At 26.0% G+C, this 27,200-nt stretch overlaps 1 protein-coding gene across 1 annotated transcript in view; it reads left to right on the forward strand.

Moving 5' to 3' along the window:
* The first annotated feature begins 1,281 nt into the window (after positions 1-1,281).
* The window catches only part of LOC136985363 (dopamine receptor 2-like), a 67,864-nt gene continuing 41,945 nt past the window's right edge, over positions 1,282-27,200 (forward strand). The window contains exons 1-2 of the mRNA XM_067282634.1: positions 1,282-1,377; positions 2,011-2,231. The gene's annotated coding sequence lies outside the window, so the exon portion shown is untranslated. The remainder of the gene's footprint in view (positions 1,378-2,010; positions 2,232-27,200) is intronic.

Below are 27,200 nucleotides of genomic sequence, written 5' to 3' on the forward strand. Positions count from 1 at the left end.
TATTAAAAATAAAGTCTATTATTTTATGTTTTAATTACTAAATTTAAGTATGGTTATTATTATATTTAGAATAAATTATGATAAAATAGAGTTAATTAAAAGTACATTGAACTAAAAGTGTTTTTGTTAAGAACACGCTGTTAATAGTTTCCAGTATCATAAGTATATTATACTGTATTATGAATTTAATGACTTCCTGGAAATGACGTCAAGAAAATGTGCTTAAGTTTATTAGATCGAATCTATTAATCCTTAAGTAATTCTTGTAAGACAATAAAGCCTCTACATTATAACAGTAACAAGTGCTTTAAAAAATAAGTATTAACTACGTATCTATATTACTATTCTACGCTGCGTGATGTCATAGTAATAAATGTTAATTATAACAATATATTGATAATATTTTTTCCATAATTTATACATGTTTACATAATAGATTACTTCTAAACTTACAATAGATTTGACTGAAAAAACTAAAATTTAATTTATATGTAATGAAAACACATTTCAAAAGTAATTAATTATCAATTTACTTGAAAACTTGGCAATTAAATTATAATTTTTTCTATAAATTACTATAATTTTCCCTCTTCGATTAATAACAAATTTTCAAAAATTTAACTGTATAATTATTGATTTAAATAATTATCTAAATGTTAATCCAATTCAGTAATTAATAAAATTCTAAAAAAGTATATCAACTCATTATGATGTAAATATTAAGAACTTTACTTTGTGTAAATAAATATTATATTGTGAATTAATTCCGAATAATCGTTCACAGATTTATATTTTTAATGTGGAATCTTCAGATAATTCTTCTGTCGATAAAATACTAATTTTACGTCGGAAATTTAATTTCATTTATTTAAATTATTAAAGATTAAAATTCACTAGAAAATTGAAGTTATAAATATCTTAATTTTAAAATGAGCATTTGTTTAATTCGTTAATCAAGTTAGAAGAAAAAAGGATAAAGTTTTAGATTAATTTTAATGTGATAATTATGTATTTAACAACTTCTTAATTGTTTTTCAATACATTTAATTATCATTGCTTAAATATAATGAATAAAACAATAATGTTTATTAAAAGTAGCATTACTCGTGTAGTTCGCGAACTACAGCTTGAGAATATTGTCACAGTAAGTTAAGTTACTTTTTTTTTCTTTTAATACACAGATTAATTATCGATGTTTTTTTCATTTTTAAAATTAAGTTGTATTATTTCTTCTTATTAATTATTTTTTTAAATTGAGAATTAATTAATATTGTATACTACAAATATAGATGGCATTCAAAAGAATTTCTGTTATTTTTTATGTCGATGTATGTGACGATACAATACAAAACTGCTACGTCAGCAATTTAAAACAAGGTAAGTATTATCTTATTTCTACATAAATGTCTCAACTGCATTAGAATTAATGCAACAGAGCACTTTTTACGGTTACATAAACATTTGTTTCTAATTTCCAAATGCTTGAATACAATCATATAATCGAATTTATCATAATGTTTAATTTCTAATTTATTTACGGATTAATGAATCAAAATAGAGCCAGTTTATCAAATTCCTCCTCTCAAGAATGCAATAAAATTGCATTAAACAGAATTAAAGACGTTTGATGCTGTTTAAAAGCGTTCGAAATTAGCATTTCTCTCGTTATTATAATTTAAGCGCATCGTTTAATAATTTTTGCACGGATCTATGCCAATAAAATGTATTATTTAACTATGAAAACACAAATAAAATTAAGGGGACAAATTCATTCCTTCACCTATCGAAATTGCTAATAATAATTAGGTTAAATCATATATTTCCTTAAAAGCACGTGATAATAATAATACTTGCATACCCCTAGTGTATATTTAATATAATTCAATTTTTATAGCAATACAGTATTTTTATATACCCTAGTAATAAATTTTATTATCAGAGTAAACAAATACGTAACAGAACATAAGTAAATGTAGTGTTATAAACAAAAGAAACGTTTATACTTAATAGAAGGCAGATACTTGTACTGTTCGATATTGGAGCTTCTGCCAAAAGAGGGAGCTGGAATCGTCCCCTGAATCGGCTTGCCGCATCTGGAAATATAAAGTTAAAGGATCAAGTGCTTTCTAGTCAGTCGGTGATAGTGTGAGGTTGTAGCAATATATATTATGTCTGTGCCAATATGAGGAAATACCACGTAATGCTTTATTTATATTATCGAGTAGCTACAGGTAAGAGTTTCCCTTTTTTATAAGTAATTTACCTATTAATTTCTTTGTAAAATTTTAAAATATTTCACAAAATTTGATTTGTAATTGGTGTATTATTAAGTACAATAGTTACTTTGTTTATTGGTACATTTCCAATCACTTGTAAAATATCAAGTCAAACTGATAAATTCCTTGGGGTTGAGTGAAATATTTTAAATTAGATACTTAAACTGACTTACTTACAATTTTAAAGCTGTCGACAGTAAAATATATATATAAGTATATATATTTTTTAATTATTGTCTGACGTAACATCGATTTTAATTTTAAAAAATTAATGAAGAAAACTCGTGTTATTGTTCCCTTTAAATTCATATAAATACGCTAATTTTTTTAATTTAAATGTTATATATTTATTACTTTTTCATTTATGTATAATTAAATATTTCTTTGTTTATTGGAAGATTAAGAAAAACTTTGTAAGGCATTTGCAATTAAAAAATTGATATTTGTAAACTTTAAAAAAAGAGATTGAAACAGTTTCTTTGTTTTTTTAAAAATTCGTACGTTCTTAAGCTGAAATTTTAAATTAACATTAACAAATTGCTATGTTTTATCTTAAATAATCATAAATTAATTCGGAAATGATGAATATTTACTTGAAAATATCAGCTTAGAACTTATCTCTACGCATCTTTATTTATCCTGAAGTGAAAAATCGTTTCTTTTCGACTCATTCTTGTAGGAAAAAAACTCCTTTCCGAACATTTTTCTCGTGTGATTTGACATCTGTGCTGAAATAATTTGGGACCGTGTTGCTCTAGAAATACAATTTTAAAAAAAGAAATCAAAAATTGTTGTTTTAAAATGCTTAAAATTATTTTAATAATAAATACTCACATCATACCATAGCATAAATTTTAATTAATTAATTTTAATAACAAAGTAATTTTTAAAAATTTAGTGTTTATATCTAAGTAAATAAATAATATTCAAAATTCTTAATTTATATAAAATTATTCACTGCTTAATTGTAATTATAATTTTCTATTACTTAAAACTCCTAAGAGAGGAAATGGTTTTTAATTTATGATAAATTCTAATGGATACACATAATTTCGGTAGGATCATAAATGTTCCTATTATTTTATAAATATTCTTTACTGTTTTGCTAATTTCTTATTATTCTTAGAGACTATGTGAATTCAACAAAAGCATCAATTCAACAAGATGGATACGGAATTGAGATGGTGCCAAATTTCCCATTAACACCAATTCACTAGCATAGTTTATCTCTTAATTTTCATTTTATGGCTAAAAAACCTTCCATTTTATATTAAGGGAATAAAGGAAGTAATTTTATTTTGACAATAAAAGAAATTCCTGTGACAAAAAACATAAATCATAAACATTATTTCCAATATAATACACGTGGAAAATTTGGATATATCAAGAAAATGGTAATGAGTTGTCATGAGAAATATCAATACATCGACTCACGAGGGTCAGCAGAAAATTTTCCAGATGGGGGACAAAGCTTGAAGACAATTAATTACATCAGTAAATTATTTAATTATTTAATTTTTTCTGGTTTTTTTAAACAGACAAAGTATGGTCAAGGGTATGCAACCTTGCACATTTTACACGATAATTTGTGGAATTTTCGCTCCATCCTGAGAGGAAAGTGTTTCGTTCGTCCCCTATTAGGAGGTACAGTACATGATGCAATAATTCGTAATTATTCGTCTTAATGCTATTTTTTTTATTGGAGTTTGTACGACAAATCTTTGAGAAAATGTATAAATCTCTTCGATTTTTTAATCACGTTTTACATTAATTGTGATAGAAGATATAAATATAAATGATTAAAAATAAATAAGTTGATATATATCGCCATTAAAATCGAATAGAGTTATTAAGAAATCATAAGATATATTAACTTATAAAATTGTCTTATTCAATGCAAGTGTACTGTATGTACAGTACGTGTGGTATTATTTAGATGGGATACGTGTAGTTTTCGAAATCAACTAATCATAAGTTTAACCCCTAGGCTACACTTAAGAACTATAAGTGAAGATGGAGTTATTTCAGAATGATTTTTATTGTGATTCCGGAGAAGAGATTTATCAAAAGTTGATGTAATTTTTTTAAATTGCCTGACAAAAGAAGGAGATATCTTTTCGTTTAAATGTCAACTAAATTTTAAGTACTAATGAAAAAAGTAATTGAAGTGAATAGCTGTTTAGAATCGTAATGTTGACAATAAAAATTCCTCGATAAAATTATTCATATGAATATTTTAGGAATGAATAAAATAAACGAATCAATCTGCTTACTGAAAATGATTCTGAATAATTTTAATTTATTATTTTGATATAAAAATTAAATTTTATATACAAAATTTTCTACATTATTTTTTTCAAAATTTCCTTAAATTCTTATTATATAATATTTTATTTTTATGAATTTTGAAACTAAATCGATAATGTATTCTTCTCCTCCTCTACTATTCTATTATATATTGTGAAATAAAAAAGTAAGGATCACAATAGAACTTTCTATATGATTTTATTAAATATCATTTGTTAAAAATTGAAATATTTTATAGAACTATGCCAAAATTCTAGTGCAAGTATCTTAACTGCTATAAACTAAATTCATTTTTGGAATTTAAAGTATTTTTTTTATACTATTAAGCAAAAATTCGATGTTTTGTGAAATTATATAAATATTAAATGTGTAGAATATTGCATTTTGCATAATATATTATATATTATAAGCATATATATCTATATATACCTTAATTAAAATTATTTCTATGTGAAAAGAGATAAATCTATTAATTATGCTTGTTTTCCTCGGTGTAAATTAAGGTAAGCGTTTGATCGTGATATATAATTAGGATTTAAAATATTTAGAAAACCTTCTAATTGGACAAATATTTTGTTTTTCTGCTTCAAATTTTATTATTTTTCTTTTATTTTTAAATTTTTTTCCTTCTTATGTTTTGCTCAATTCAATTTACTCATATTCGCCTCCTTTAAAGATAATTGTACTAATTCTTTAATAAAATATAAATTATAAACTTGTTTTCTATCTAATTAATTAGAATTGAAGGTTATAGTTATGAAATATTTAAATTTATTATTTAATTTATGATATTTTACACCGATAATTTCTGAAGATTATTTAACTGCATATTATTGAATAGCTAAGAGGAGAAATATCGGAGAAATTTAAAGTTTAATTATATAAAAAAAAAATTAATCAATTCTAATTATTTTTTATTTAAAATTAAATTGTATTTTTAATTATTAATTAAGTAGGAAATTATAAATAAAAAATATATTACAGTTTATAGACAAAATTGTCACGCTCACTCTTATAAACGTGGGTTATACAATAACGTTACTAGGAAAGGAAAAGGTTCCTGCTCCTTTTGTAAATAAATAAATTAAAAAATAAAACAAGTAAAGGTTTACTTATATATATTTAAGTACAATGTCTGAATTTAATCATCTACAGAGTGAGTGGCTACATCCGCAGTGATACGAGTACAAGGGTGGGTAGGGTGAGTAGGTTTACACGTTTCCCTAGTTATACTATTGTACAATAGTATAACTAGGGGGCTTGAATATGTATAAATTTAAATTGTGTTTATCTTAATATAAACACAAGCCAATAAAATTATGTTTTATAATTGTTCTGTTGCAAAGCACAACATTGTTACACCGAGTAATTATCTTGTAAATAAATTCATTTCCGCTCCACGTTACGAAGATCATGATTAATTTTTATATATAAATGATTAATAATTTTGTGTATGAATTCTAGAGTATGGTTAAACAGTTAACTGGTGTCTTTGATAGTCTTTAAAAATTTAAATTATTTTCTCTCTTCTGTTTGATAATACAACATTTACAATAACAAAAATTTATGTAACTGATTAATCCGGTAAAATCCCTTTTTTATACATGGAAATAATCCCGTTCGCATAACTCATAGGCCTGATGATTTAATGTTAATTAACAGTGTAATATCAATTAATTATAATTGCAAAATGGATAATAAAAATATTATATTTTTTTTCGAATAATGAAAATGGAATATTAATTAGAAAAAGTGTTTGACGTTATAATTAGTATACACTGAGCTGACTTTTCTATTCATTCCCTTATATTTCTAATTTATAATTTGCTTATTTGCAATGTTGATAGAATATTTATATATTTCCATTTAAATATAATGATTAAAGCAATATTTTACATAATATTTTACTATCAGAAATATTTTTTACAAGATTTACAAGGCCAATAATATAGTAACGATATAAGGTAAAACCTGTCCAAAACGGAAACCTGACAAACCAGGATATTGCGATTCCGGTTTACACAGGTTCTACTGTAAATAGTTACAAATTTAAATTGTTATTATAATTTTTAATTTTAATTAAGATATTATTAATGTAAATACACGTCTTTTATATATTTTAATAAATAAATTTTTAAATTGTATATACAGGTAAAACTTGTGTAAAACGGAATCGCACGGTTTAGAATATTTGTCCGCTTTTACAGGTTTTCATTTTGAACGGTGTTTTTTGTTTTTAACTTAGAAAATCGCTCCGTTTTACTCAGGTTCCGTTTCAGACAGGTTTTGCCTCATAACAATTCTTCGGTTATATTAGAGACTATAAAATTATTGCTGAAAATAATTTCTATTGAAAAACTCTATTAGACTTCTTGAATTTGATGGACGTATGAGCATAGGTAAACTAACAGGTGATTTTAACTTGAATAGGAGAAACGTGCCTAATTTTTTTAAAATTCAGATCTTCATGAAGTTCATGAGAATTTTCTTTTTATATATTTATTTCCATAAATATGTAAAATCATGATAAATAAGCCAATACAATTTTCGGGGTATTCTCCGCATTCAAATGGGAATTTCCTGTTAGTTTTATTTGCTTATCTGATCGTATTTCCAAAATAAATTTTTATTGATTGAATAGATTTGAAAGAAAATTGGATGCAAATTGTGTATAAGTAATAACAATTACAATCTTTATTTTTAATTTGATATTTTGATTATTATTTTTTATTTATTTCTAATGTTATATGTTGATAAAGTACGTTTTTTACACAAAAGAACTGCTTTTTATTGCTTGAAAGTATTATGTAATAAAAAATTAATAAACAGTAAAATCCCTGAGCCAAACGTTGAATAAAAAATAATATGAATGTTAACGTATTGAATAATGATTTATATATCTTTTAATTAGTTTTAATTGTCAAGAGAAATTATTCTTTAAAATACAGTAGAATCTGTGAAACCCAGAATCACACCGTACTGAATATATTAGTAGTTTTCTTTTTAACATAGAAAATCGTTCAATTCCGAAGATTTTTTCCCGTTTAGGCAAGTTTCAGTTCCGTTTAGACGGGTTTTACTGTAGTAAACTTATATCTAATTTACATCTTTAAAACACGGCAATATTCAGGAAATAACTTTTATTTCGCTTAATTTATTTAATATATTCGAATATTTATAAACTATTTTTTTGTTTTAATAAATTAAAAAATTAATAAAATTAAATATCTCTAAAAAATTAAAAAAATATATTTCAAATTTTAGAAATTTCATCAATAAAAATTAAATATATTTATTTAAAAAATCTATAAAAAACCAACTTCTGCAATTGATGTTATGGGATTTGTATTATTTAAATAAATGAAAAAATTACATGTATTTTTAAATGCGAATATTTTAAAATGACGAATTTTTATAAAATCTTACATTTCGTAACTTATGTTTGAATTTAATATTGAAATTTGAATTTTATTTGAATATGTTGCAAGCGAATTATGCCAGTAATAAATCGAATTTTTCAAGTAAATTTGTGTTGAACATTTTGAATTAATATAAATTATTGAAGTAACATATAATAGTGGGATATGTGAATGTGTTCCGACCAATTTTAACGCGTATAATATACGGCATTTACTACAACTAAGATAAATTATTCTAGATACATTGTCAAATATAGTCTAGCTTTAAATCGGTATAGAACGTAATACATAAACCATCATTTCAACTCCGATTAGTCATCAACAGTTAATCATAAATTGAAAATTGAGTAATTAAGATCACAAGCCGTAATTTTATCTTATTAATTTTAATTACTTTTTCTCCTCTTTAATGTGTCTTAAATCATATTTTAATTTATTTCATTTAAAATATATGCTCTCGATTTCAAATTAGTAGTGTTGCCCCTGTAAATCATTCTTTATCTCATAACAACAGTGTCTTGCAAGTCATCTATCTAACATTGTTCTTAAGGAAAGACAGGCAGACAAACAGATGGACGACAGTAGGAATTTATAGGTCTACAATCCTTTCAAATTATATTATAATAAATTTTCTAAATTATTTAGTTACAGATTTTTAATTTCGTAAAAATCTATAAATTTTTCAGTTGTTTTAAATCGTGTTTAGAATTGTTTAATTTGGTTTTCCTACTTTATTTTAAGTCAAATGCACTCTAGTCACGTTTAAACAGATAACATATTTTCAATATATACATAAAAATTGATCGGAAATTTTCATTTTAATGCAAAATGTAAACATTCTTTTCTTACTTGAGATTTAAGACAATTTTAAACATCCCAGTTAAGAAAATGAGCTTTTTAAGTGAACAATTTATTTAGAATTTCTGAAATTTGCAATTTTTTATAAATATTTTCTGATAAAGTTAATCGACTTTCCGAAAAAACAATGAAGATGCAACAAAGTCCCTTCTGTAAACTTGATTGTGTGTCGATTTAGTTGCAAGTCTGAAGTACCCTCACTCCATAGCTATTGCCCACTCATATACAGGAAACTTTCTACTGCCCATTACTAGTATTATTGTTGCACTTTATATAATTAAATGTATAAATTCTGAACTGTAATTCTATTATTATACTATCTCTGCTGTTCGAAAAAATCAATTTATATTATTCGTTTGATGCTTGCAAAGTGTATTATTAAGGTTTTATGTAAGGTTATTCCTAATTTTGATAGTTGTGTCGATTGTTTGGATATAATCATCTAAAGAGACTTATATGTTAGTCTATATATAGAATAAATTTTATTTTTTATAGCTACAAGATTTGTTGTATGAAGATAAGTAGTCTGATAAAATTTACTTTATATTATTAATTTTTATTAACAAACGTAAAAAATTTAGTTTCCTTTGCCATGTCGGAGAATTTTTTTCAAATGGCCACTATTATTTTATAATCCTACGATATATTAAAATCTTATTGTTTACTTAAAGTATTAATGTATATACGAATATTAACTAATTAAAGTTAAAATATACAATTATATTTTTTAATTAAGCTTGAGTTTAAATTTTTTTTAAATTATATTTTAAATAGAATGATTAAAAACTTCTTTTACGATCGTTACGATCGTAAAAGTTTTTTATCATTATTTATCAGATCGTAAATGCAAACAATTTTATATACTTGTACCTTGTTATACTTTCTAATACCTTCTTATACCGTCTTAATCTTCTTAAAACTGAAATATTTATATATTTTTGCGTATATGTCATAATTAATTTCAGCATATGAAGTACTGTAGACTGTATCAGTTTATTTATTACTAATAAACCCTATGCAAAATATTGAAAAATACATATAAATACTAGACTTTTATCTTACTATAACTTTATGTACTTCATCTCTTAGAGATACTTCAATATCCAGCAAGAACCCCAAATACAGGATTGTTTCTATAAGGGAATATTTGAATCTGAATAATGCTCATCGAAATGAATCAGTTGATAACAATTAAGTAGTAGTATGATTTTAATAATTTATTTAGTATGAGTCATAATACTTTAATTTCAGATAGAATTGTTTAATTATATGTTAATAACTGAAATGTATGTTATAACATTCTATACACAGTAATTTTATATCTGTTATACACATTTATATTATAAAAATATTGTTAATGAACAAATGATACAATAAAGAAGTAAACACTTTTGATTACGTGAAGTTTGTCTATGCTTTTTTAAAGTAAATAAACTAATAAATATCTTAATAAATTTTGGCACATAACTTCCATGGTTAACAATAATTCAATTAAGTCATTTCGTACGTATCTCAGCCGAATTCTATCAATAATTTGCACAAATTAGCATATTTTAACTCTGTATAATAAATCAAATTACACTTTCTGTAAAATTAAAATGCTAGAAAAAATTTCTAAATTTTAATTATTTATACACATTAATGTATGCAAATAATTACGAGTAAAAATATTAAAAATAGAAATACTAATTAAATTATCAAAATTGATAGTTTTTCTAATGGAATTTTGATTAATATATAGAAGTCAAAAAATTTTGTATTTGGAAATGGTGGAAGAATTAGAAAAGAACAGGATAAATGGGTTTATGGATAAGAATAAAATTAATTTCGTTAATGAAATGAAACATCTGGTCGTTTATTTTTCCTATAAAGGCATTCAAATTACTTAAACGCAAGGCAAAACAATAGCTTTTGAGCTGGCTAGAATTGAAGTGGTTACAATCTCTTCATATATTTATTTTAAATTATTTAAACAAATTATAATTAGAATGGTAAATTGCGCCTTTCCAGTATGGGGTCTGACTTATTTCAATTAGAAATGTTTTATAAAATGTATTTTTAAAATAAAAAAATATAACCCATTATAGGAATGTAAGAAATATTTATGTTTGTTTATGGAATCGCCATAATCGTTTAATTATTATTTGAATCTAGTTATATAAGGCTAAGACGTAAAATACTATATCAAGAACATAGAATATTTACGAAATTTTTTCTTAGTACAGGCTGTTGTTCGATGAAGTGCCTTTATTATAAGTGTTATAAGTTATATATATATATATGTCAGTTTTGTTACAAGCAAGACTGTAAAATCCAGTTAAGCCATAAAATAAATTTTGTTTTTTAGTAGTAAATTCTATTCCACGTCTGATTTTAGAGTGTAAAAAATTGAAGGAAAAAGGCATCAATAGTTACATCGATTCAATTGTTACGTTTGGTTGATGCTGACCAAACGTAACAATTTCAACTGATGTAACCATTGATGTAAGATTGTTTTCAAAATATTTTCATTAGCCTGTAATTTATTAATATTTTTTACTGTACATTTTTGTGTAACCCCGACAATAGGGATTTTCCAGAACGGCGATAAAGATTTAATTGGATTAAACCAGAAAATTCTTACTAAAGCATGCGATAAAGAAAAAAATCTGTACAAAGTTTTTAAAGCAAATTCTTCTTTAAATAAATTTAAACAAAGAAATTTAAAAAAAAACTTTACTTACATTGCTGACATTTGCATTTAATATAATAATTACATTATTAAAATTAAAGATAATATCTTTGATTAAATTTATATAACTTTTTCACTCGTAACGTTTGATAATTAACCAATATTTGCAATAAAATATTCTCAAAAATTATCAAAATTATATATTAATTTTAATATAAAAACGATTATAAATTATTATTAAATTCATATTCTAATTATAATTATAATAAATTCTTTTTAAGAATTTAATACACAAAAATATCTGCAAATTTATTTTAGTTTATTTTAAAATTTTGTATAAAAATTAATTTTTTCTAACAGAAGAAAACCATTTTTTAGGTTTAAATTTAGCAAATGTTTGTCAAATAATGTAACCATGATATTTTCTACCATAAACTGTTAACAATTCGATTCATGGAAATATTTAAAACTACACTTTAATACGTTGTTGTAATTTTTCCAGTTTGTGGAAACATTATTCTTTATAATTAATAATTTAGACAGATTTAAGAAATCAAGCACAGAAATAATTTATAACCATTAAATTGAGTGTCGCCACAATAAAATTTATATTTATTATCGCTGTATAAATTTCTAAATTAATATAATTTTTGTAAACATATCCTCAATATTAATTAATAAAAAGTTTTTTTCGAAATTCCAGCAGTTCTGAGAGGGACCTCAAAGAAGGAAGAAGCGAATCACTCTGAGTCCCGAGGAATTAGGGGTCTCTATACAATTTTTTTATGTTTCGCTTCACTTAATTTAATAAATTAATTCGCTGTAGGGCTCTAACATATATTTTCCTCCAGGTCTCGTTCATCTTTGGACGATCACGAGCACCGATCAAATATCGCCTCGTATATCAAAAAATGTAAAAAATATTTATATATTATATTTAACACAGAAATATTGATATTTACATATTTGATATCAAATTACGTACTGTACATAATTTATAATACGAATAAAAATGTGCGTATCTCATTAACGACACGTAAGTACATTAGCATTCCCGGAAATATAATACAAACGGGCAAAAATTACTGTTACATCGTCACAATGCCCGGCTGCAATTTTTAATCATAATTTCAATTTATTTAATTTAAAATATATGCTCTCGATCTCAAATTAGGAGTCTTGCCCCTGTACATCATACTTTTCATGATAACAACGGAGTCATGCCCGTCATCTATGTAACTCCGTTCTCGAGTTTAAGGAAGAACAGACAGACAGCCGGAATTTCTAGATCTACATTTTTTTTAAAAAATTGCAGCTTAACAAGGTAATGCCTACAAGAATTTTAACATTTTAAATTTTTTTTGTAATTTAAAAACCATTGAAGCATAAGATGAAAATGATAATAATTCATGAAGCACATATATATTTTTCTTGAATATCATCTTTCTTATCCGCTTTCATATCTCCTTCTCTTATCCTACCCTAATAATAATACCTTAAGTATTACTAATATTAAGTATAAACTGAAATTCTCTGAATTACCAGAATACCTATTGTAGGGTATGGAATCGCATAGGCAAGCGATTTCCGCCCTGTTTTAATATAACGAACTTTCGTAACGGAAAACCGTTAGAAATGGCCGTTAGAAAAACCGTTGCGGTTCGAATGAACGGACGATTGGCTGGCGGAAAGTGACCGTTGGCCGGACGTTGTGGAAACCTTTGAATTTGATTGGCGGAGGATTCGAACGTGGACACTATTTAAGAAGTAGTTTCGGCGGGAAAGGGATGAGATCGGAAGGGATCGGATTAGATCAGATCGGATCGGGATCGTTTCTATCGAAGTTTGAACTATCTCTCTCGTCGGACGTACGGCAATCTGGTGAAAGTGAACTCCAGTGGTTTATTACGAACTTGTTCCTGACTCGGAGGTGTTGTTAATTCTAAGTCTGCGGAGATCGTAAGGTGTTTTTCCGACGTACTTGTACGGATATAGTCGGTTGTCGTTTGGATTAGTGTTTGTGCATAATTAATTGTAACTCTAATTTGTATTATTTTGTACATTTTACTGTAAATATAAATTTTGTGTTTCGTCAAACCGACTGGTGGTTATTTTGAACATTACTCCTATAATACATACAGACAATAGAGCCAAATGGAAGTTTATTTTAAAAAAATATCTATCAGAAAAGAATTATTTATACAAAAAGTTACAATGAATTCACGCCTGAAACACATTAGAAAGAAAATTTCAGTGTAAGAATTCAGCTCTATACCCAAATTAGAAATTAAATTTAATTAAAGAAATCAAAGGAACAAAAATGCGAATAATTTTGGTTAATAACATGAGATATAATAGTTGGATATAAATTTTTAAAAGATAAAATAGCCTGAAATTTCCTATACAAGCAACAATATAACAACAATTTGATTGCTTGAAATAATTAAAGATATAAATTTGAATATTTCGAGAAATCAAATTAAGATATTACTTAAACAAAACTTTATTATATATTTTTAGTTATATAAAAGAATTATTATTTCTAAATAAAATATTCAACAGTTATAAATTATTTTTAACGTCGCGTAGAAAAAATTATCTTGTTTCGCCTCTATGACAAAATGGTTTTTCCTGTGGATCAGGATTTTATAGTAATAAATCTTAATTCAGAATTTAATATCTTTCTTTTCCAGCTATTTTTGTTTTATTATAATTGAAAATCTTACTGAAATCACCTTGTGCAAGAATATTTGTTTTAATTAACGTGTGTGTGTATATATATTTATATATATGTCATGTATTTTATACGTTCTTTCGTTTAACAAATAAACATGGAAAATAAATAATTCATTGGGCCTTTTGCTTTACACAGTTTAATTTCATCAACTATTTTCTGCGTTACTACAAACCGAAAAAATTTAGGATTTTACGAGAAATCAATTAAAACACTGCTTCGTGTCTCGTAAAATTCTTAAGCAATAGCATATCCCTTCGAAGAGAAGAATACAACTAACTTTAATTAATTACTAAGATTAAATCGATATACAGTATTTGGACAATTCAATTAAAAACTTTTACTGAAGTGCTCGCCCATAGGCCATATTAACTCACCTTACCCTAAAAGATAATTGTCAAATAATGAAGTAGTAGAACCTTTACCAAGTACTGATTTAAGTTATAGATATTATATAAATTAACATTGTTTACACATACTGCAAAATTGTTAACGTACTCATTTATATCAACACTATAACAATAATTACTAATACAATAATTATTTTGTTAATGTCTACATCGCGTAGTATTAGATCGTGGTGATTTAGAAGGGGTCATATCTCGAGTGAGGTCGGATTTATTGAAAATTTTACTCGTTATTGTCATTTATAATTTTATTAAAAACCCATTTCTACTATCAAAATTAATCCATTTTGCCCTTTTATCATAATTAATAATATAAAAGTTATTTTCACTAACCTCTCATAACAGATGGCATCAGACACGATTTTAACTTTCAGCTTGTGTCGTGATGTTTTTTTTTAATTTAAGTAGTTTTAACAGAGATTTTTTAAATCATAATTCAATAAATTTACTTCTTTCAATCTCTTCTTATCACTTAAATTTCATAACCTAGTATAATTGAAAATTATCTGACTTTCTAATGGTTCATTTAACCTTCTATTCGAACACGTTTCCTTGCTAGCATTTTTAATACGAAAGTTCTCGTATGAAAGTTTCCAAGTACTGTGTTCTACATTCTCACGATAGTCCTGAAGAAATTTAGAGGAAGTAAATGCTACATAAATTTTTGTGTGAATAGTGGTATTTTAAGTGTAAACGAAAATAAAGAATGGCCATCTCTAGTGATATACCTTCACGCTTACCAGATCCGCAGTTTGGAGATTGACGAGGTGAGGAATGCAGATCGATAGCTAACTTCGAATTCCCATAAATAAAAAAATTCGAGAAATAGAGTATCAGAATTGATTCCAAATTTTTCGGGTTGAATACTGAATGGCCCATCTAGACGATCGAAGCATAAGATGTGATAATATAGGTTGTTCTTTATAGTTTGTGCTATAAACTTTTATCTTAGTTTATAATGTTTTAAAAGAAAATATATTCAAACATTACAATATAAAAATTTCTTGTTTAACACGATTTAAAGGCAATTATCCAATCTTAAATACAGTTGAACCTGTGGTAACGACCACCTGTAAATAACGGCCTTTTTCATGTTCCCGTTTAATAATATTAATACGTATTAATATTATTATTACGTATTTATAATAAGTAAAAAACTGATTTACTTATTTCATCTTATTAATTAGAGAAATATTTGAAATACATTAATTTAACCATATTCTGTCATAACTTTCGATTTAAAATAAGTAGCTGTATACAGTTTTAAAGCTGATAAATTATATTATCCTTGTAATCTTTTTTTCTGATTAAAAAAGTATACAACAAAATACAAAAGTTAAATTATCTACTAATAACAAAATTTTTACATTAAGTACGAAGTACAACTTATTAAAAAATTAATTTATGCATACGAATTTCAGTTAACATTTTGCTTGTAGCAATCACTTATGAAAGTAATTGTTAGAAAAAAAAAACTTTTATCATTTAGAGTAATTTTGGATTTTAAAAAATCTGTAAATATAGATAAATTATTTATTCAGTTTTAAAATTGAAACGAGCAGTTATTTAATGTGACACGATGCCGAGCTGCAATGTTTAATCAGCTGTAAATTTAAAAAATCACGTAACTTTTTGTCCCGGCCCGAAGTTTGTATATACTTAATGGAATCCTTTGGCTTCTAAGCTTACCATATCTGGTCTCGATTTTTATCTAACTACGTTCTCGAGATTAACGAAGACAGAAGGACACATGGTGGTAATGTATTGGTCTGAAAATTTAAAATTGCAATCCAATTAAGATTTTTACAGTAATTGAAGTTTGATAAATGGTATGAATAATTTATAATAATGTAAATACGCTTGTCTGATCGTCGTTCAAAAATCCCTCTTACCATAATTTAAAAAAAAGAGAAAAAAAGAAATAATTTACAAAAGTAAGTGCTTGAAAACACCAATTTTTCATGAGACTTGTTGATTATCAGTATGGAAGAAAAGAAATTAGTCTTTTTATTTTTGTATTTCCGCGTTGGCGTTACAATATATCACATATAATCTCTTGTATTCCCACGTTATTTAAATATTTCAAAATATTTTTAACATATGAAATTATTATGAGTAACCTTATTCTCATTTTGAAATTAATACTGACACTTATTTTCTTTGACAATATTATATCAGTGCCATTATAAAGATTATATTGTACGAAGTATTGCATTTTAAAATATTGAGCAATAAAAACAATTACATTGTAACAATAATATAATTTCGATTTATTAAATGTTTATAACTAGATTTTCGAAAGAGTTTGACTGATTTACTAATGATAACAGTGGAAGAATATAATAGATAAGAAGTGCAATATTTTAGCTTATTATGTACAGTACAATATATAGGCTATATATATATATATATATATATATATATATATATTACATATATATTATATATGGTGGTCAGTGGCGGATTTACCAGGAAGGAAAGCCCACCAGTGACAGAGTGAATAAAACCATTGAGCACTGGTAATTGGTAGTGGTTCGCACCTGGCAAATAGACTAGACACGTGGAATTTCCGGGTTTTCTTCACGTTTGTAACAACCTAAATAGAGACCGGTTTCCCTAAAAAGTCCTCCCGGGAGGCGTCCCCCTCAGCAGATTGCCCACGTGTCGCGTTGTCGTAATCAAATAAACAAAACAGAAACCAAATTAGGAAAGAGAAAAATAAATTGCTTGCTTGGAGTCCGACGCTGAGAGGGCCTTGTCCGAAACTTTCCCTCTGTATTTTTTAAAAGTTTTCTCGTTGAGTTATGAAGACAACGTAGACCATAGTAAGCTATGTAGTAAACTGTATGTTAGTGATAAATAAGTTTAATTCTTCCAATTTTCGTTGCGTGTGAGCCCGAAAAATTTAAATTACTTGGTGGCTCCTTCGAAAGTTAATCCGGCACTGAATGTTGTGCTGAGTAGTGTGAATTTTTAAGTAGCAGTTAAATTATAATTTTAATTGTTTTTACTATTTACTGTTTAAAATATTGAGAAATAAATTGTTTTCTTTTAGTTTTCTACGTTAATAATTTTTAAATCAGTAAATTTTATTTGATTTTTATTTCTTGCAACTAATGTTGGTTACAAATTCGTTTTTCTAATCAATAAAATTTTATTTTAAAATGAATAAGAATTTAATCCTATTTGTCCATTTTTCCATTCAAGTTTTAAAATGTCGTAGGCAATTTTTCGTTTTTCTTCTTTAAAAAAATAAATAAATAAAATAAAATAAAATAAAAAACAGAATGATTGTGCCTGGAAGCATTAAGGTTATCTTAGTACAAATAATAATAAATAAATAAATAAAAAATATTATAAGTTTCGAATTGTTTTGAAACCCTGAAGAGTACTTCTGGATTTCTTACGTGTTAAAAGATATGAATTATTGTAGAAATTGCGTGTGGGCGTGATTAACATTATTATTCTTCAGACTTGCTAACTTTGCTCGGGTAAGGTATATGTAGTGTTTCATGTTACGTGTCTTTTGTATTGTTTTCAATACTTGTTTACAATGTTTAGAGTATAAAAATGTAGGAAGTATATCCAGTAGTCTCCTATTACTGGTTTGCTACATTTAGTTTCCTTTTTTATCATTTGCTATCCATGGACATAAAGATAAGTCTTTTGATTTATGATAGGGATTTATTTCACATTACAGTTTAATAATTTAAAAAATTCTGTGATTAAACGATATAACACTATAAAAAATTTAATACTAAATTTAATATTTAAAAAATATTTAAAACATAAAAAAAACTTACACTAAATTAATAAATATTTGAATAATGGAATCTTTCAATTGTATAAATAGAGTATTTTTTTATAACTTATAAACCTAATTAAAATATTAATTTATTTCCATTAATTATGATCTTTATATTGGTGTAAATATAAATAAAATAATCTTATTTTCTGGAAATTCAATTTAATAATGAAATATTTATAATTAATATTAATAATTAATTTGATATCGAAAGTGAATCTTTATTGTTTATTATTAAATTTAATTACAACTTTTAATGTTTATAAATTAATTTATTCTCATATTTCAAGATAACTGACGTGTGATAAATGTCGAATAATTTAATGTAATAAAGGTAATTAATTTAAATATATTAATATGATTGAGAATATATTAACAAATATATTTTACCTTCGTTTATTTAGAAAATTTAATTACACATTTTATAAATTTACTAAATATCTTTGTCAACAATTCTTCGTTATCTTGTCACATCTTATTATACTTCTCTTAGAATTAAAGCCTTGAACTCCTAAGAAAACAGGAAAGAAATTGGGAATATTTAATAAGTAAAATAAAAGAAAAATATATATAAAAATTTTTATATAATAACAAATTAAAGTTAGAAAAATTTTTATTAAAATAATAAATTAATTGTTAATTCTTTTTAAAAATTTCAATTATGTCTAATGGCTTTAATATTATATTTTTTAAAGTTTGTTATCCACTTCTTTATTAATAGAGAATTAAAAATGAGAAATTTTTTCTAAGAAAATTTGTTTGAGAATATTTAAAACAAAAATAATAATAAATAAATATGGAAATTAAGTAAAAAAATAACAATAACGACGATTTAGTTTCTTACTTGTACAGTACATGCCTTTTGTAATTATAATAATTCAGATATTAGCATTAATAATAATTTCATTAAATCAAACAAATGTTACCTTATATGAAATTTGAATAAATTTGAATTTAATTAAAAATATTTAAAAATTAACAATATATTTATTATCTTAAATCAATTATAAACTTTTAAAATTATTCATAAATTACACTTATTTACTTTAGGTATTATGACAATTATTATTAATAGTATTATTTAATTCTTTGTCTTTAATTATTAACTGTCTTTAAATACAATATACAATTCTAGAAAAAAATTATATTAATTTTTAATTAAATATTTAAAAATAAACTAATTTATTGTGATTATTTTTTTTAAAATACAAACAAAAACTGAATAGAAATATTAAATATAAAATTGTTTCAATAATTACAATTTACTAAAAATTAAAATAAAGAAAATAGTGTTTATATGTATATATAATATACATATATTAAATGAAGTTAATACACTACAAAATTAGCTTCATTTAAATAAATTTATTCGTGTCAACGAATGGAAACTTTAAGTTAAATTTAATAATAATTAATTTTTGTCGTGATAATCTTGTTTACTTTTTTAGATTGGCAGCATAAAAAGAACAAGAGAGCATAGTGCTGGAAGTTATGTGCATGGTGGAGAGATAGGTTGTCAAGTGACTGCGTGTAGATTGCTTAGAAATAATATTAAACCACTTTTGCTAGCATATTATTCTTTGTGTTATCAGCACCACATTAATACATTCAATTACATACTCAAAATTTACTTGAACCATGAACTAGATATAAAATAAAGATTGTGGCGGTGAGCACAGAACTGAGATTATTGTTGTTGACCTATTCGCTTTCATATGGCATGCGGACTTTACCAAATAGAAAACTTGTCGAAGGATGACTACGATACATTGTGGCTTCAGATGAAAATTGTGCTTATGTAATCTATGGTAATATACGGACTGAACGATCATCTGCCTGATGGTAGCCAGTTCCAAGCAGCCTACCTAGTTACAAATGGTCTCGGATAACTCAGTTCATTTTATGTGCTAGCCAGTTAACTTGCCAACACTTGCCTTGAAGTACCAAGCGATTTGCTAACTTACTTACCCTAGCAGCTTTCCTGATATATATAGGAAATTTTTGGATGTCGATAGAAGCAAGGAATTAATTATCTGAATGTTAAACTCTTTAAAGAGGAAGCGAGGTCTTAGGCAGATGATCAAGGTCGAAAAAGTGCTTTACTTGCTAAAGACAAACAGAAATAAAACATGCAAGAAACTAGTAATCAAGTGTACGATAATCCTTCAATAAAAATTACGTACTACTAAATTATGTATTTTGTTCAAGTATATTGTATTATATAGTCATGATACTTGTATGTCAAATCTACGAAATAGAAGAGTAAAGGTTCTCCAGCTTTCAAGATCTTCAAGTAACTCGCAGAGAATAAATATGGAAGAAAGATAGAGGATACTGTACTGGTAACGGAAATAAATGTCTCAACAGAATTTATCTGATTTTTTGAGGAAAATGAAATTCAATACCAAGCAGCAATCGAGTACTTGTCACAACAAAATGGAATAATGGAGAGAACTAATTGGAGTCTGGTTAATTAAAATGGTACGCTACATACTGATTGGTAAACAAATCTCTGAGAAACTTTGGTCCAAATTAGTGTGTACAGTTGCTTACATATTGAACTACTAAGCTTGCAAGTAACAAGATACCCTGTAAATTATAGACTGGAAAAACATCAAATATCACTCATTGAATTATTGGAAGTGCTGCATACGTTAAGAAAACGAGCATGGAAGAGGTAAATTTGAGAAGCTTAAAGAAATGCATATTGATGAGTTATAGCGATGAATCAAGGGCATAAACTTATGAAAACCTACAAATTGTTAAGGCTAGAAGTATTCATTTCATAGAAAATTAGATGAGTCAATGAACAAATCTATACCAAAAATACTCCCATATCATGTAGAAGAGAGAGAATCTATAAATATTGAAGACATTACTGCTCTTGCCATCGTAACCTTTGATCTTAAAGTTCAAATATAAATGAATCACCATTTGATGAAGTGAAAAACAATCATGACCATGTGAAACAGACTAGTCAATCTAGAAAATTCTTGATACAGCCTTCAAAATGTTTGCTGGAAGAAGAAGAAGGTCATGAAAGCAGTATTGAATTGAATAAAACTGTCTTGCAGATGCTCACGGTCATATACTTTCTGATTCAAAATAGTAGGTGAAGCGCTAACATATTCACACTCATCATGAAAGACAACCGTGCAAAATGATTATTGCAATCATTTTGCATGCTCTCATAAAAAAATTGCATTTGGAAGTTAGCGATCCTTTATGTGAAATCCATTAGATGTAAATGGGTATTCACTAAATACGGCAACAATGGTCAGATCGATTAACACAAGGCACACCTTGAAGAAAAGAGTGTTCACAACAATATGGTATCGATTGCGAAGTTATTTTTTCCGGTGGCAAGATACAATTCGATAAGAAAGATTTTTGGTCTAGCGGCAGAATGCAATATCAAACTGCACCAGATCGACATCACAACGACATATTTGCATAGTGTATTGGATGTTACAATCTACATGGAGCAGTTGGAGGGATCATAGAAGAAAGGAAAAAAATACGAAATTTTTCTTTTAAACAAATCGCTATATGGGCTAAAGTAGGCTGGAAAATTATGGAATCAAAACCCTATAAATTACTAAAAATAATGCATTTTAGAAACCTGCCAATTGATAACTACATCTACATCAAGAGAGACACAAAAACATCACAATAATAGCAATGTATGTAGATGACCTTCTATCAGCGTCAAATTCTGAAAAATAAAATTAAATGTGTGAAATGTATTAATGTTATCCACATCGAAATACTTCTTAGACAATTGAGAATGAAACTAAAAATGGAATAAAAACTTTAGCTGACATGAATTCCAGGTTGGCTTCTGACACAATAAACACGAAGCAATTCCCGTAGACTGCAGCCATACTCATTGGCGAAACGCTATATCTCTGTCATACAAAAACCCGACATAGCATTTGTGTTAAATCCTTAACCAACCCAACGCAGACTCAACAATGCACAGCATCTTAATGTAACTGAAGGTAACGCAAGATACTACGAGTATTTATCTTGCGTTACGAAGGATCTCCGTATTCGTTTCCAGCATACGGAAAGACCACTTGACTGCATATTGCTGATGCAGAGTAAAGTAGTAATCCAGTTTCTATTCTAATTCCCCTCAAGGGTCCTTTACATTGTCTGCAATCCATATTGACACTTTCCTTGAGCGATGCCGAGTATGTCGTTCTAATGGCAGAAGCGGAAGCCAAAGAAGCCAACTGTCCGAGGTTATGTTCGAAAACCCACCATCATCTATCAATATAATGATAATCAAAGTGCCAATGAACAAGTATACCAAAAAAAAAAAAAAAAAAAAAAATCCAGGTTTGGTTCTAATGTACGGTACTTGGAAAGTTATCGAGGTTGAGTTATTCAAGTACCTGGAAAGTATAAATATCATTGCGAGCATTTTTACAAAAGGATTAGACAGTAGATGGCGTTATATACATAAAGCCCAGTTAGTTTTATAGTTTTATAATGTGTTTTAAGATTATAAGAGGGTGTCATGGGTAATCTCTTTATTTCTTATTTTTGGGTTGGCAACGCAAAAGAGAGAGGAAAACGAGTGTGGTGCTGGACTGTGTCTACGTAGCGGAAAAACGAATTATTCGTGACTGCGTACAGCTCTAGAAACAATACCAAAGAGTTGAGTGTAATAGGAGCGCCTACGCACGCCTACTTACTTTCAAAATATAAAAGAAAATACCCATCATTTTTAAATTAAATTTAGGTATTCACAGGTTGTAGAAACCAATCAAAGTTGACTACGAACACAATATAGTGCTTTCGACGATCACTTGGCTTTTCTTCTCCCTGTTATTTAGTTGATCAAATAACAGGGAGAAGAAAAGCCAAGTGATCGTCGAAAGCACTATATTGTGTTCGTAGACAACAAGAATCAAGCGCGACACGGTTTCAAGTCATTAATTGAAACCGATCAAAACTATTCAGTAGTTTAAAGTTCGAGCTATTTCTGCTTGGAAATTATCTATCTAGCACAATTTAACTGATTTTTTACGTGTTGATTACATTGTTACGAACAACTAATCGAGATTACGGCACTTGCCTGCTTTACTGTATACGTGATGCTCATAGTCAGTAGTTTCACTCAATTTCGTCGATCAACATGATCCCGGAAAACGTTATGGTTATTGTGTTTTTTCTTCCCTGAGGACCTACATACATGTAAACTAGCATTTAACTATATACTACTATCCTTTGAATATCAATGGCCCATAGTGTATCCGTATGCAGCACCCTATTTTATAACTACATCACTCGTACTGAACTAGTTTTTTACAAGACGTGTTATTTTCTTTGTGTTATCTTTACCATATTAATACATTCCACTCCATATTCAAAATCTACACAAATTTCTTGTCCATTATTTTAAAAAAATTTTTTATAAATGATCATATACCGATAAAACATCAAATTTTATTAATAATTAACTTAAATAACCTGTTTAAAAATAATAAGTTGCCAACGTTGTCTTTTAATTAATATTATTATAAAATGAAACCAAATACAGTAATAATTATAATTAACAATAAATATTTATATAATTAATAATATTAATTATATTACAATTAAGTATAAATATTAATTAAAATTAAAAATAAGTTTAATTATAAATGAAAATTCGGACGAAAATAATAATAATACTAAATTGTAATTATTGTTGCTGCAATCTTCAGTTATTTAAATTTAAAATATTTAAATTAACTTAAATTTTTTTATATTTTACTACATAATTTTGTTTTAGCTCTTTAGAATAATTTTATAATTAAGTTTTATATTATAATTCTAGTATATTGCACAATACCAAAATAATTGCTTTTAATAAATGTAGAAAGATAATTTAAAATTCTAAAAAATTGGAAATAATTTTTACTTTATTAATTTAACTTTTTTTATAATTTAAATAATGTTATATATTATTTTAATTTTTCTTTTCAGTAACGACTTTATAAATTGTAATTACATAATAACGAATCTCATTAATGAAATTATTTCTGTAAGCGCATTGTAAATTACACTTATTTTAATTTATTCTTTTATATTAATTTAATGATCCGTTTAGAATAGTTTTTTTTAAAATATGTATATATATATATATATATTTAAAATATATTTTATCTCTTTTATCATAGTGCTAATGTCTGTGCTTTAATTCCTTTAAGAAATCTTCAGTTCATAACAATGATTATGTATTTTTTATGTCGAATCACGTTTGTATATCCAAATGTTGGGCATAAATATTAAATTTTTGACTATCTTTATATATATCTGTATTCAGAACGAGAATCTCATTATAAGTTTGTTTCGTTTATATAAATCAAAGGAAATTTTTTAAGAAATAAATTCGAATTTTGATAAGTAGAATTTCTTTCTTCAATGAAGTAACGCCATTTCGTTGTCAGTTCTTCCTTTAATTTTTTTTTTCCTTATTCTTCTAGATCTGATTAGAATTCACTTGGTAATTAAAACTTTAATTTGTGGCGAAAATGAGTTTCGCATTGGTGATTGTCATTTGAATAACTCGACTGAAAATTCTTCACAACACTAAAATTCTTACTCCTTTGCCTTCTTTCCATATTCATTCTAATTAAAGTATGATTTTATTAATTGCTTATTCAGTCATTTATTTTGTATAATCGATTATAAAGTGAAATCAATAAAGTTCTTCGATTAAAATACATTTTAATTGTATAATATAACAACTTTAATAGTTAAACTTGACATTACTGCTGCTATAAATCACTGAATACAACTTCCTATCGCATTACAATGCTCCTATCTTTATAGATATTCACTCAAACTCCTCGCAGCAAAACCAAGATGTTTTCTAACATGTCATAAAAATTGCACTTTTAGAATAATCAGTACGTTAGACGAATTCATAAAATATATTTATGAAAGAAGATATAAATATTAAAACACATTAAATATTTATAATGTATTTTGCCTTACATTCGATTATTTCTGCTCCCTATATAGACATAATAAGTGTTATTTATATAAGATTTTAATATGGTAATTATATTTCATACCGTCGAAGAGAGACGGGCTTTATTATATTGATGCTGAGTTAATTTGTCAATCATTATCATAAATTGATTTTTGCTAATGAAATTCGTTTCATTTTTTCTGGTAAATTCATAAGCTATTATCATTCTATCCTTTGTTTAATTATAGGGAATAATTTAATTTACTTTATTGCTGGAAAATTATTAAAGAAATAAAATAAGAAAATAAATACAACGTTAATTCAATGTTAGAAACAGCATCGTAAATAATAATTGAAAGAATAAAGATTTGTCGAATTTGTAGTAAATTTAAAGTGAATGGATAGCTTATTGTTTTTAAAAGAAAAAGTCGAAAGCATAATTGAGAGGCTGCAAATTTTAATAATATTTTAATTTAAAAAATCACCCGACTTCCAGTCCAGACAGAAGTTCGTGTGCAGTTAGTCGAGCCCTCTGGTATTTAGTTTTTCGTATCTGGTGTCGATTTTCACTTATCTAACTCCATTCTCCAGATAAACGAAGGACGAATGGACGACAGTGAGAATCTGTGTTCTGCAATCTGAAAACTAAAGCCCAATAAAATAAATAGCATTCTACTCGAAAAGCATAATTTTGACATCATAACATGAATTCAGTTATTAAAATTTCACACGATTATTAAAATATGTATTGAATTAGAAATCTCGTATCTAAGTGAAGCCTCAATTGACTACTTGAAATCATTCGTTAAAGCTGATGTTAATGTATTATTAATCATCATTAAATGCTTCGTTAATGTTAATAAATAATTTCTCTTTATTATTTAGGATAGAAAATAATATAAATACAACTTTCCCTCTGTTATTAAGTTATTTTCCATACGAACTATGTTAATTGTCTTCACTTCCTAAAACAAAATTAGTTAGAACTAAGTATTTGGAATTTTTCTTATATATATTCAAATTATTTTTACTTTCCTAAATGAAATTGGGATCTGTATTACAAAATACTTTTAAGATACACTGCGTTGAAAAAATTTGACGCATTAGCGTGCAATAGTAATTAAATTCTGCACGTGGAATGGTAGTAAAAAATTAAAAATATTGGAATAAATATTGGATAAAAATTGGAAAAACATGCTTATAAAGTATTAAACAAAACGGGAGTTAATGTTTTACCGCGTGTTAAGGTCACTTAAAATCACTTTTACTCTTCGTGAATTTTAAATTTCGCTATTTATAAAACTTAATGCCTTGAAAATCTATTACACAATGCTAATTAAAAATCAGGAAATGGTTTTAGAATAATTAATTGGCGCTTTTCAACTTTCCTCTTGGACTTTCATATTACCTCTGCTCCTTGAAAAGTTACAACATATATGACCTTGAAAGTGATTTTTAAGGTCAACAAAAGTTTCTATTCCATTCTCCCTGCATAATTACCTATGTAATTATATTAACAAAATCAGTATATCTTCAGTTCTTTTGTAATGAAAAGGATGCGAAGGACTTTTGTTTTACCCTGTACAATCGTTATTGAATTACAATAAATTTTTAATTTCAGTTTCAATATTTAAAAACAACAATAATAATAATAATAATGAAATATTCAAAAGTAGTTTATAAGTTGATTTTACGGGACTTAAAAGACTGCTTTGTTTTATTAGGTTAGTTATACAGGATTTCTCTGTATTGT

Source organism: Centruroides vittatus, unplaced genomic scaffold, assembly GCF_030686945.1.
Source record: "Centruroides vittatus isolate TY-2023 unplaced genomic scaffold, ASM3068694v2 contig_962, whole genome shotgun sequence".
Classification (NCBI taxonomy): Eukaryota; Metazoa; Arthropoda; class Arachnida; order Scorpiones; family Buthidae; genus Centruroides; species Centruroides vittatus.